Here is a 12,084-nt window from a genome sequence, read left to right on the forward strand (position 1 = left end):
TTCGTTTGTCTTCGGAACACAAATTAAGATGTTTTGATGATATTTTGATTAAATCCGAGGGATTGCTATACTATTTTCACAGCTGCCAGTTTTATTCTGTAAAAACGAACAACAATGGAACCTACAGTCTTGTTTGCTTTAAATAATATCTTAGTGCACTCTCCCAACGACTATAGATATAGAAAGATGGTTCACTCCTATTAGTTATGAATTGGAGAAACTGCAACACGCAGTATGGTGGAATACGTCCCGCCTTCTAAAAGAGCCAATCACTGATTGATAAAGTCACTGCAGCTGCCATTAGAAGCTCCGGTTCCCATAGAAACCTGAGACTCGCGCTTAAAACTGCACATGAGCATTGGCTCGTCTAGCCTGAAAAAGAAGCTTTTTTTAACGCTATTTGAGTATAAGAAACAACATTTATGGGACAGTTCATGTCAGATTTTGCTGCTGATTTGAAATATGTAATTTGATTGGGAGTTTGCCAAGCAGTTTTTGAGATTTCAGGATTCTCCCATTCAAATAGATAGGACTTGGTTTTGGATGCCCGAAATAGCTGCCCGGAGACGTTGCAAATATGGCCACCGAGTGAACAGACTTTCCTTGAAAGGGACTTTGATTCTCCTATCCTATATCTTTCTCTATGTAGTGTTTTTTATTGTATTTTGCTGTAAAAGTAGTATGTTTCACGTCACCTGTAGAGTGAAGGTTCTTCCATTTTAATGAGTTTATACAACTTGTTTTGGTTTAAATAATTAACTCTACTTGCTCAACAAACTGACAAACTAAGGAAGGAATGCTTATACTCAAAATGCAAGATTACTGAACTTGGATAAGTAAAAAATATTAATGTTTTTGAGTTTAGAGAACAAGCTTTAGTTGATACAACAATTTTTTTCCCCCATAAGTTACATGTATGTTAAAAAAAATCCTTAAGTTGGTTGCCTCAAGTTTTCTCAACTTCTAATGTGTGGTACGAAGAAAGAAATGCGTATATGTGAGGGTAAGTAAATGATAGAATTTTTAGAACAGGCTTTTCATTTTCAGGGTGAACTATCCTGTTAAAGGGATAGTTCACCCAAAAATGAAAATTTGATGTTTATCTGCTTACCCCCAGGGCATCCAAGATGTAGGTGATTTTGTTTCTTCAGTAGAACACAAATGATGATTTTTAACTCCAACCGTTGTAGTCTGTCAGTCGTATAATGCTTGTCAATGGTAGAAAAATCTATAAAAGTAAAAAAAACATGCACAGACAAATCCAAATTAAACCCTGCGGCTCGTGGCAACACTTTGATGTCCTAAGACACGAAACGATCGGTTTGTGCGAAAAACCGAACAGTATTTATATAATTTTTTACCTCTAAAACACCACTATGTCCAACTGCCTTGAGCGCGCACGGCATCGGGTGCGTGAGGTGTGTACGCGCTCTGGCGTAGTTTAAACACGATGCCTGTAGTACAACAGTTGTTATACAAATGGAAGTAAACCACTAAAAAACATGGTTTTATTTCATCAAAACTTAATTTTATTTTGTTACTTTTCGTAAGGGCAGCTTTACAAATAAAAAGGACACGTACAAAGATCTTGTTCACATACCTCAGTTGGATGTGGAAAAACCATAGGCACAGCTGATGGTTTAAGTCGTACGTGATCCTCTCCTGGGTATGTAAAATCATCAGGGGAAAAATGATCGCTGCAGACCCTCAACAAGTTTTGTATGTTAATGGGTTTGTTGATATCCAGCCGAAGAGCAATCAACCATAACTTCAGGCGAGCAGGCTCAGAAGTTGGAAATACGTGGAAAGTCACCACTCCCGAATGAGTTCGCGCGAGAGAACGTAATCTTTTAGTTTTAAGTCGGTTTGAACAATCCGGATAAGCGCAAGTAAGTACCATTTTGATTAGCCGTCGTACCTACAATGTTTGTGCACTGTGTAAACAATAAGTGACGTATACGCGTGAGAGATCACTTCCGGCGCTTGCGTAAACTACACCAGAGCGCGTACACACCTCACGCACCGATGCCGTGTGCGCGCTCAAGGCAGTTGGACATAGTGGTGTTTTAGAGGTAAAAAATTATATAAATACTGTTCGGTTTTTCGCACAAACCGATCGTTTCGTGTCTTAGGACATCAAAGTGTCGCCACGAGCCGCAGGGTTTAATTTGGATTTGTCTGTGCATGTTTTTTTTACTCTCATAGATTTTGTTACCATTGACATGCATTATACGACTGACAGACTGCAACGGTTGGAGTTAAAAATCATCATTTGTGTTCTACTGAAGAAACAAAGTCACCTACATCTTGGATGCCCTGGGGGTAAGCAGATAAACATCAAATTTTCATTTTCAGGGTGAACTATCCCTTTAATGGTGTCTTGGTAGCTGCGTCCAAAATTGAATACTTCCCTACTATATAGTATGCGAAAAACAGCACGCCAACAGAGTAGTATGTCCGAATACATAGTATTCGAAAAAACAGTAGGCGAAAAGTACCCAGATGACCTACTACTTCCGGAGAGATTCTGAAGTGTGCATTCGATGGACACTTTACTATCCCATGTATGAATTTATGAATGGCAGTGAAGCGACATAACTGACGCTGGTAGGTTACATGATAATGACAGCATGGCGGATGTAGTACGGCCAGATTACATTCATACAACCCATATTCATACTATATAAAACATACTTTTTAACGGTTGCAAAGTAAGTTCAAATTCAAATGTAGTACCTACTCAGACAGTATGCGATGTAAATGGAAAGCACATTGTTGCTCTACATTGTCTCTCATCAACTGAAACTCTTAAACAGATCAAGTGAAAAAGAATTAGACCCCTGCAGAAATTCTAAAGAAATGGGAAAGAAATCCTTCCTTGCCAACCACTATCATTACTCCATTGTGCCTCTAACTGTTTTAATCCAAATAAAATCAAAGGTAATGTTTCATTAGCTGTTATTTTTACATAATGATCCTTTATCAGTGCAATGATTTTTTTTGTATTAACATAATTAGCCAGCTCTCAGCGGCTTGCGGGGTCCGCAAGGTCTAATTGGCCCTGTGGCATGATGGGAAATAGCACAAGGTGTCGCGTTGAGCAGGTGTTGATGGTGGAGGTGAGTGGCAAACGTGGGGCAACGCAGAGGCGGGTAATTACAGGATGAATTTCACTTTAATAAATGTGGGAGATGCAGATAGCAGGGCTTTCTACTTAATGGCTTCTGCCTCTGGAGCCACTTTAGACAGCGAATGATCTGAAAGAGTGTTTAATTAACACATGCTCTCTGATCCAGAGAGAGAAAGAGGGAGAGCGAGAGGATGACAGAAAATGTAAAACGAGTAAATACAAAGAAAGAATAATTTAGAGAATAAAAACAGGAGCAAATAGAAAGACAATGAATGAAAGAAAGGGATGATAAAGAGAGAGAATATTGAAGAGCTGACAAGATATAATGAAGTAAAGAGACCAACAGACTGTTACGTCCTATAGTGCTGTGTGTTTTCTTTTCTCCCCTTCTCTTCTTTTTACCACAAATTTAATTTGCGGTTATTGGTCCAGCCAAATGTCAATCTTCATTAACTGCTGATGTCATCTACCCCTTCTACAGCAAATAAGCCGAGACCTGATCATATAAAAAAGTACGCCAGACCACCCCATTTTGTTGCTGCCGTTACACTAAAAATATTAAACAATACATCTTGTCTAACTTTTGTAATCCCTGTTTGCCGTATATGTTTAGTTTCCTGCTCCCTATTGTTTCTTGGTGGTGGTTGGGTATACTTACAAGCCCAAGTTTTGGGATGCAGCGACTACCAATTGGAGTGCAGAAAGTGATCTTTAGCTTGATACATTTGGATAAAAGTAGGGCAACCTACTAGAAACCAAAGATAATCTGCAATTTCCACTAATTTAATTGCTGTCAAGCCACCTTTTCACTGTCTGGGACCTCAGGATGCAGTCGGCCCAATATGTCAGCTGTATTGAACTTGGAAACTGTTTGTAAAGCCACTGTGTTTCTGTTTTTATCTCCTACTGACCATGGTGTTAAGTCAGACTGCTCACTTTTGGAGGGAGTATATTACGGAGGGAAGTGTTGAACAGCATAAATAATTTTTGATGTCTTTATTCATAGCCATCCTTTCTACAAAAGTATCAAGCTTTTTGGATGTTGGGATGTTTGGGAAGTTAGGGTATGCTTACATGCTTTTTCACATACAGACGGCAATGTTGTCAAAACAAACCCCCCTTTCACATGCATCAAAATGACTAAAAATGCTGTATTCTGCTGCCAGGCCAGTAGTTGGCGATGTCACTTTGTAAAGTGAACCAAAATCACCACATTTGCATTTTTGTAGTTTACACGGAGACAATAACACTATCGTCTTCAAAAACGTGCACTTTGAAACCCATTTTCAAACCTCACTGTCATGTAAATGAACGGCCAAAATGCAAAAAAAGTTTGTTTTAAGTTGAAAATAATGTTTTGACAGTTTTCACTTTGCACTAATAGTTTTGAATGGAATACGTAACATCCAGCTGGAGGGTCGTGTACTGTTTTGTTGTGATTCTCCATTGGAAATGAATTAATTCTGTGTATTTCTGTGAATTTTGTATGTCAAAAACAAAGAATAGGCAACTTAAAGTCGTGATGTAGGTCAGAGGTCTTCAACCCTGCTCCTGGAGACCCAGTGTCCTGCAGAGTTCAGCTTCAACCCTAATCAAACACACCTCAACCTGCTAATCAAGCTCTTCAGGATCGCTTGAAAATCACAGGCAGTTGTGCTGAAGCCGGTTGGAAATAAACTTTGCTGCGTCCGAAATCGAATACGTCCCTGCTATATGGCATGCGAAAAACAGTACGCCAACAGGTAGTATGTCTGATTAGTGTTGTCAAAAGTACAGACTTCAATACCAAGTCGGTACTGAAATTTTAAAAATGTGTCGCTTTGAGTGTTGTTTAGCGGATTCGTAAACACCTCTGATAGGCCATTGTGTTCACATGGCCAACAGATATGTCTGTGATTTAATGAAAGTGTTACATTTTTAAAATTTCAGACAAAAAATTTTGACAACACTATGTCTGATTACCTAGTATTCGAAAGACAGTATGAGAAAAGTACCTGAATGACTTACTACTTCCACCGTGACTTTGAAGTGCGCATTCGATGGACACTTTACTATCCCATGAGGCCATGGGATTGGATTTGTAAATGGCAGTGAAGCAACACAACTGAAGCTTTAGGTCACATTACAGTGACAACATGGCGTCCGAATTTCATGCATACTAGACACATTCATACTATATAGAGCATATTTTTTTAAACGGCTGTAAAGTAAGTTTTAAACCCAATGTATTCCTACTCTACAGACTGCGATTTCAGACGCAGCATGAGTAGGAGCAGGGTTGAAGACCTCTGATGTAGGTAATGGAAGTAGAGACAGATCTTTTCTTTCATATTGTGACGTACATCCGAGAGAAACAGAATATCGAAAAAGAAAATAAGTAGGATGCGCTCTATCGACGTTCAATCCATCGGTTGTTGACTGGATGGATACAGATCTGAATGCGAGGTTGCAGTCGATTTTAAGAAAGTTTATGATGACAAAATGATTGTAGAAGTCTGGCATACATCACCAGAGAGAAGTCAGAGATATTGTTGTTAAAATTACAGGGTCAAAAAAGACCTATATAAAAAATTAAACATGCATGGTTGAAAATATCATTTTGACTTTAAGTGTAGATGCAGCTCTACAAATGCTGGGTTAAAAACAACCCAGTAGTTGAGTTAAATGTTTGCCCAACCCAACTATTGTATGTTTTTTCACTTTACTAAATGTTTTATTTAACTCAACTATTGTATTTAATTATATTGCTTGCTTAAAATGAACCCAGAGTATGTTGGAAATTAACATGTATTAATATGTTTAATAAATGAACATTTATTAATATGTTGAATGAATGATAATTAGGCTAAACAATAAACATTTTTTAAATTGCTTATTAATAAATGTTCACCTTTTGATTATTATTGTTGCCTCTAGTAATTATGTGTCTGATTTTTAATTTCCAACCTACTTTGGGTTCAATTTAAACCAGCCATATAGTAATTTTTAAAGAATAGTTGAGTTAAATAAAACTGCCCAGCACACTGGACAAATATTTAACCCAATTTGTCCATTTTCAACCAAACTTGGATTGTTTTTAACCCAGTATTTTTAGTGTATAGGTTGCACTGCAGACCCTTGGGCTAAACCATACAACGTCAGCAACTATTTTAACAGTCAGATATAGAAAAATCTCATCAAGTTAACTGCAGTTTCACTTTTTTACAGTGAAGGTCGGGTAATATGGTTCCTTCAGCATCATATACTATTGTTACAAAACAGTAATGCAATTTTGAAAATGAAACGCAAGTTCACTTCGCCTGACACGAGTTCACATAACGTGTCTCTGTTATCAGCGTCCTATGCAGACTTTTATGTGGGTGTGGTGGTGATGATGATGGCGGCGTTCGCGTGTCTCACTCTCTGCTGGCGTCTGTCTGTGTGAGTATCTGAGTGCGCGCGCGCGTGTGTGTGTGTGTCTCTGTGTGTAGCTCCGTGGAGTACTGCGGGCCGCGCGCTCGCTCTCCCCACTCAGCTCGAGCTAAAAGCCCTGGAACGGGACGGTAATTGCCCAATTAGGCCTCTCGCTCGGCGGCCCGTACCGCTCTCTCCGCGCCTCCACGCCACCGCTCGCACCGATAATTGAGCTGAAAGCAAACGAACGGCCGGCAGACAAACAAGCTACTAGAAAATAATTACTTGGAGTGTTTCTTTTCAGTAGCTGTACAGCGGATTTCATTATCGTGAATAGCCACTAAAGCTGCTCGAAACGCCGGTAGTTGTCATTTTCATAGGGACTTGATAATGACATTAATTTGTCTTAATGGCTGGTTCTATTGTTATAAATAGGAAAATGAGCCGAAATTGTCTTGCTGTGGCGAGGCGAAGAGGACTCCGTCGAGCTCCCGGCAGACATGAGGAGTTAAATTGGTGTGCTTGTCAAATTTCCAATAATTTGTTATATGGAACACGAGTAATGCCAGTGCCATTAGGGTTCATTTTCCCTAAATTCATTACTGCCCTTGTTTCCCCTTTATGTTTCTAATGCCCAATCACATTTCTCTCTGCTTCAAGTGGTTTTATAAGGATTGGACTGACTGACAGACAAAACACACACACGCCCGCGCGCGCGCGCGTACGTCTTCTTGTGCAGTTATGCGCTCATGCACTCACTCACAAAGAGATATGCATACTGACACATAGACACACTACTCACAAAACTACGATATTCATAGTACCAGATGTTGTCAGATTAGCTAGTTTGGTGCTGCTGATGTGGATGAGAACTGTCAAGTGTGTATTTCAGTGCTGTTAGCGCTCTAATGCAGCTGTTTCGGGGATGCTGGAACCTTTCCCCCAATAATTTAAAATGACATTACAGCAAAGTAGACCTAATGGTGAATCAGTCCTGCGGAGATGACTGCAAGCATTAGCTTCAACAGAGTACCATGATCCGGTGCCTGCTGTTGCTGTTGCTCTGATTTATCAACAGGGGGCGACGCAGTAACATTCAGCTGAAAGTGTTTCAGTTCGCCGACATCAAATAGCTTACACATTTGTTTAACTTTTATAAAACATGAAAACATTATTAAAGAAACACAATTAGATTGTAAATCTGTTTCCATCCATTCAGGTCTTCACAAAGGATTTACTAAATTTAGTATTTTTCAGTGATGCAGAAATTAAACTTTTAAAATTGTTATATTTTGTCTATAGGTAATTTGAATTGCAGTTTAGATGACATAAGTGTCAATAACAGAAGGGAAATTACTTAATATTAGGTGGCCTTAACTACTATGTACTAACATCTAAATTAATAATTTGATACAATGCATTTATTGTGTACATACATGTTTTTACATTGAAAAACACTGGGTTAAAAACAGGGTTGAAATTGGACAAACCCAGCGGTTGGGTTAAATGTTTGCTGAATGTGCTGGGTAATTTTATTTAACGCAACTATTGATTAAAAATTACTATATGTCTGGCTTAAAATGAACCCAATATATGTTGGAAATTAAAAATCAGACACATAATTACTAGAGACAACAATAATAATCAAAAGGTGAACATTTATTAATAAGCAATTTAGTAAATGTTTATTGTTTAATTATTATTCATTAAACTTATTAATAAATGTTAATTTCCAACATATTTTGGGTTAATTTTAAGCAAGCAATACAGTAATTTTTAAACAATTGAGTTAAATAAAACTACCCAGCAGGTTGGGCAAACATTTAACCCAGCTGCTGGGTTTGTCCATTTTCAACCCAACTTGGGTTGTTTTTAACCCAGCATTTTTTAGGGTGTACTTATATTTTTAAAAATACCTTAATGTAATTACATCTGTAATTAATTTCTGTAATTATATCTGTAATTACACTGTTGACCTTCCCTTGCACCTTAACCCACCCTTAAACCGACCCACACCACCAAACCTGTCCCTAAACTTACCCGTATCCACCTCAATAGCAGCAAAAGTGTTTTGCAACACAATATGAACACAATAAGTACATTGTACCTATTTTTAGATGTAAGTACATAGTAGTCAAGGCCTTCTAATATAAAGTAGGACCAAAAATAGTAATAAAAGTAGCAGGCTAGAAAGTCTGATAAAATGGACCCTTTCAAAAGTGATCATTGAAGCTTATCTGTGCATTAAATAATTTTGACAATGGGTTTTATCATTATTGGCCAGCATGATTTTAGCATGTTTGTTTACATTGCAATAAGCATTATTCTAATTCACACGTTACTGTGTATTAGCTAATTTAATGAGTAATGGTTAAATAAAGAGATACAAAGTGAAATTAAATTAAGATATCAACTGCATTAATATTTTATTATCTTTCACCCACATTCATTTAAATGCAACACAAAATGTAAAATACAAAAAAAAGTGCTTGATTAGTCTAATTACCAACCACCAAATTTTAAAGTGGACTGTAATAGTTCTAATTATCTACTTCCTTCAGTTCTCTAATATTTTTTAATGATCATTTTCTCAAGATTGCTCGCCCTGACAGCACAAGAAACATTTGGCACGTCTGTGTTTTGAATTCTGTGGTCAAAGACTGTGAAAGCTTGTCATTGTTATCTGAAATATATTATGAATCATAAGAAAATTGTTTACTTTTCAATGTGAATTAAACAAATAATGTGAGTATATGTGGGTTATTCCTACAATGCAGTGTTTTTACATCTCTCTCTCACATTTGTCCATATATATATGGAAAAATGTATGAGAGACGTAAAAACACACTGCATTTAAAATGGAAAACTAGAAAACTAAAAGGACATTTGCTAAGAAATATTTCAGAAATTTCTCTATTTCCCCCAGTTGAAATCTTACTAGAAATACAAATAAGGGGTAAAAAGTAGAGAGAAATTGTACTTAAGTTTAAGTATGGGTAGCCTGTTATGTCTTATAAATAATATTGCCTTTTTCATTTGCATTATATTCTTCAAAAAATGTGTGCATAGAGAAAATTAAGTCATAATGGGTTTCAAACGATGTACGAGCGAGTCTGTTTTGCTTTATTTCTCCATCAAGATATAATGAAGAGGTATTGAAAGGATGGGACAGAGATATTCAAGCATGTTTGACTTGGAATGAACTCCACCCACATAAATATAATTCATCCACTTAGAGAAATAGACCCATGCAAAAACTGCTGAAAATAAACTGAAAGATTAATGAAAGTGTTTTAACAAAAATACAAGCTTCACTTTTTTGCTTTCTGTTCTTTATTAAACTGATGCACAATTAACATTTAATTTTTATGATAATCAACCACAGACAACAGATGACTGAAAGAGCTTAAATGTTATTTAACTCTTGTACTTTAGCAGTCTTTACTCATGAACATCTGCCAAATATGCATTTTGTACTTTTAATGTCTAAATGAAATTGCTAAGACTAAAAAGAATAGTATTTTCTCTTGTAAATGTTGAGTAAAAATCAACATTTTATATTTTTTATAACGTACAATATTTTTTTAGTATTCAATTTCAATAGTACTTGAGTAAAGTAAAGTACAAAAACAAAACAAATACTACTTAATTATAATAATAGAGTTGCTCAAGTACTTTGTTTTCTTTGAAATATTTAAGTTCATAGAATGTTTTTGTCCTTAACATCATGTTACAACCAAGAAACATCATTACGTAGCAGCGGATTGTGTGAAATCTGTGACACTTTCACATTGTACATTTTTCTCTTTTGTTTTAGAGGCAAAGAAAGTTGATTTAATAACCTTAATGACTTAAACTTCTCCCAAATCAATCACTTGCATTTTTATTTTATACATAAATTACACATTTCTAATGTATCAGATGTCTCATTACAGTCACCTAAAATAACTGTTCTTAAGCATCTTTTGCAAAGCCAGTTTTCCAAAATCGTTGGTTGCACATGATATTTTTGTAGGTTTGCTAACAGAAGACATTGTGCCTGTTAATAATAATAATGAATAAATAATTTAATAAGAGTGGCATTTCTGTTATATAATAACATACATATGTTAAATATAACATGCAGCATCACACATTTGTCTAAATGTTTCTATATCTCATTTATATGGTCATCATGTCGCATTCTGTATGTGTATTTTATATATTTTTGTCTTTGTGTGTGTGTGTGTGTGTTCATGCTCTCTGAGGCTGTTGGTTCAGTGTGACTCACTGATACGAGTGCTTTGACTCTGGTGGGAATGTTGTGCTCTTGTGAGCGGTGTGTTGTGTAACCGCTCTCTAATAATACTTTTTAAACAACTCTCTTTAAACTTCCTAGCGGAACTGTCAGCCAACAGAACTGACCTGCTGCTCAATAAAACACCATTTTATATCCAGAGGGTCACACCGGTGCCACATTAAAGCCGAGCAAAGCTGAATTCAGCATATTAGTCGCCCACTGGGCCAAAGCATTAAATTTGAATGTTATGATGATTTTACATAAACGATTTAAACTCTTGTGGATTTTACTGAATGGTAAGACCTCGTTTTTAATTGTGCATAACAATTTTAATTAATCTTGTCAGGGTAGTAGAAGGTTCATATTTAGATAGATGCATACAGTGGCCCTAAAATGTATAAGCACACTTAAATATGTATGAATTTCATTGAGATACAAAATGTCAATGCAAGTGGCGTTTGCAAACAAATTATGCTAGAGCATTTCTCATGCTTTTTTGCTAGTATTTCAAACTGACCGTTAGAGGAGGTATGATGTTCACACGGGTGTCCTTTCGAAGTAAAATAAATGCCACTTGGTTTAAAAATGCATTCAGTAGTTTGGTGCTACTGTAAAAAGTTTTACAGATTAAGAAATATATTGTTTTGTAAAGAGTCATCGGAATGGTGTACACATGAGATGAAGACTGTACTCTTAATAGTTTTCTATAAAAAGTGTTTTAAGGATGGCTGGTGCATTTTAAAATACTGTGCGGAGCAAAAATGAGACAGTTGAACACATTATCGTGCTTTACCTTTAATGGGTGAATCAGTAAACGAACAAGAAAACTGTAGTTGAGGCATTTTGCGCTTAGTCAACAAACAATTTCAAATTGACAAAACAAAGTACACTCTTAGGAAAGCAAAAAAGGTAACACTTTATTTTACAGTGTCCTGGTTACACATGTAGTTACTAGTAATAACTACAAAGTATGCATAATTACATGCAACCAATTCTGGGTAGATTACTTACAAATTGTAATCCGTTACTGATTACAAATTACATGACAAAAATTGTAGTTACATAATCCATTACATTACACATTTTAGGTAATGTAATCAGAATACTCTTTGATTACTCTTAGATTACTTTTGGTCTAAGTTGTTTATCACATTGAATTGAAAAGGATATAATATTGTACTATATTGATTAAAAAATACAAAGAAAGAAAATATATTCCATTGTTTGTTATCAACAACATGAGGTGCAAATTACGAACTGGGGTTTGTGAGTTTGATGAAAA

This window comes from Ctenopharyngodon idella, chromosome 5 (genome assembly GCF_019924925.1).
Source record: "Ctenopharyngodon idella isolate HZGC_01 chromosome 5, HZGC01, whole genome shotgun sequence".
NCBI classification, from domain to species: domain Eukaryota; kingdom Metazoa; phylum Chordata; class Actinopteri; order Cypriniformes; family Xenocyprididae; genus Ctenopharyngodon; species Ctenopharyngodon idella.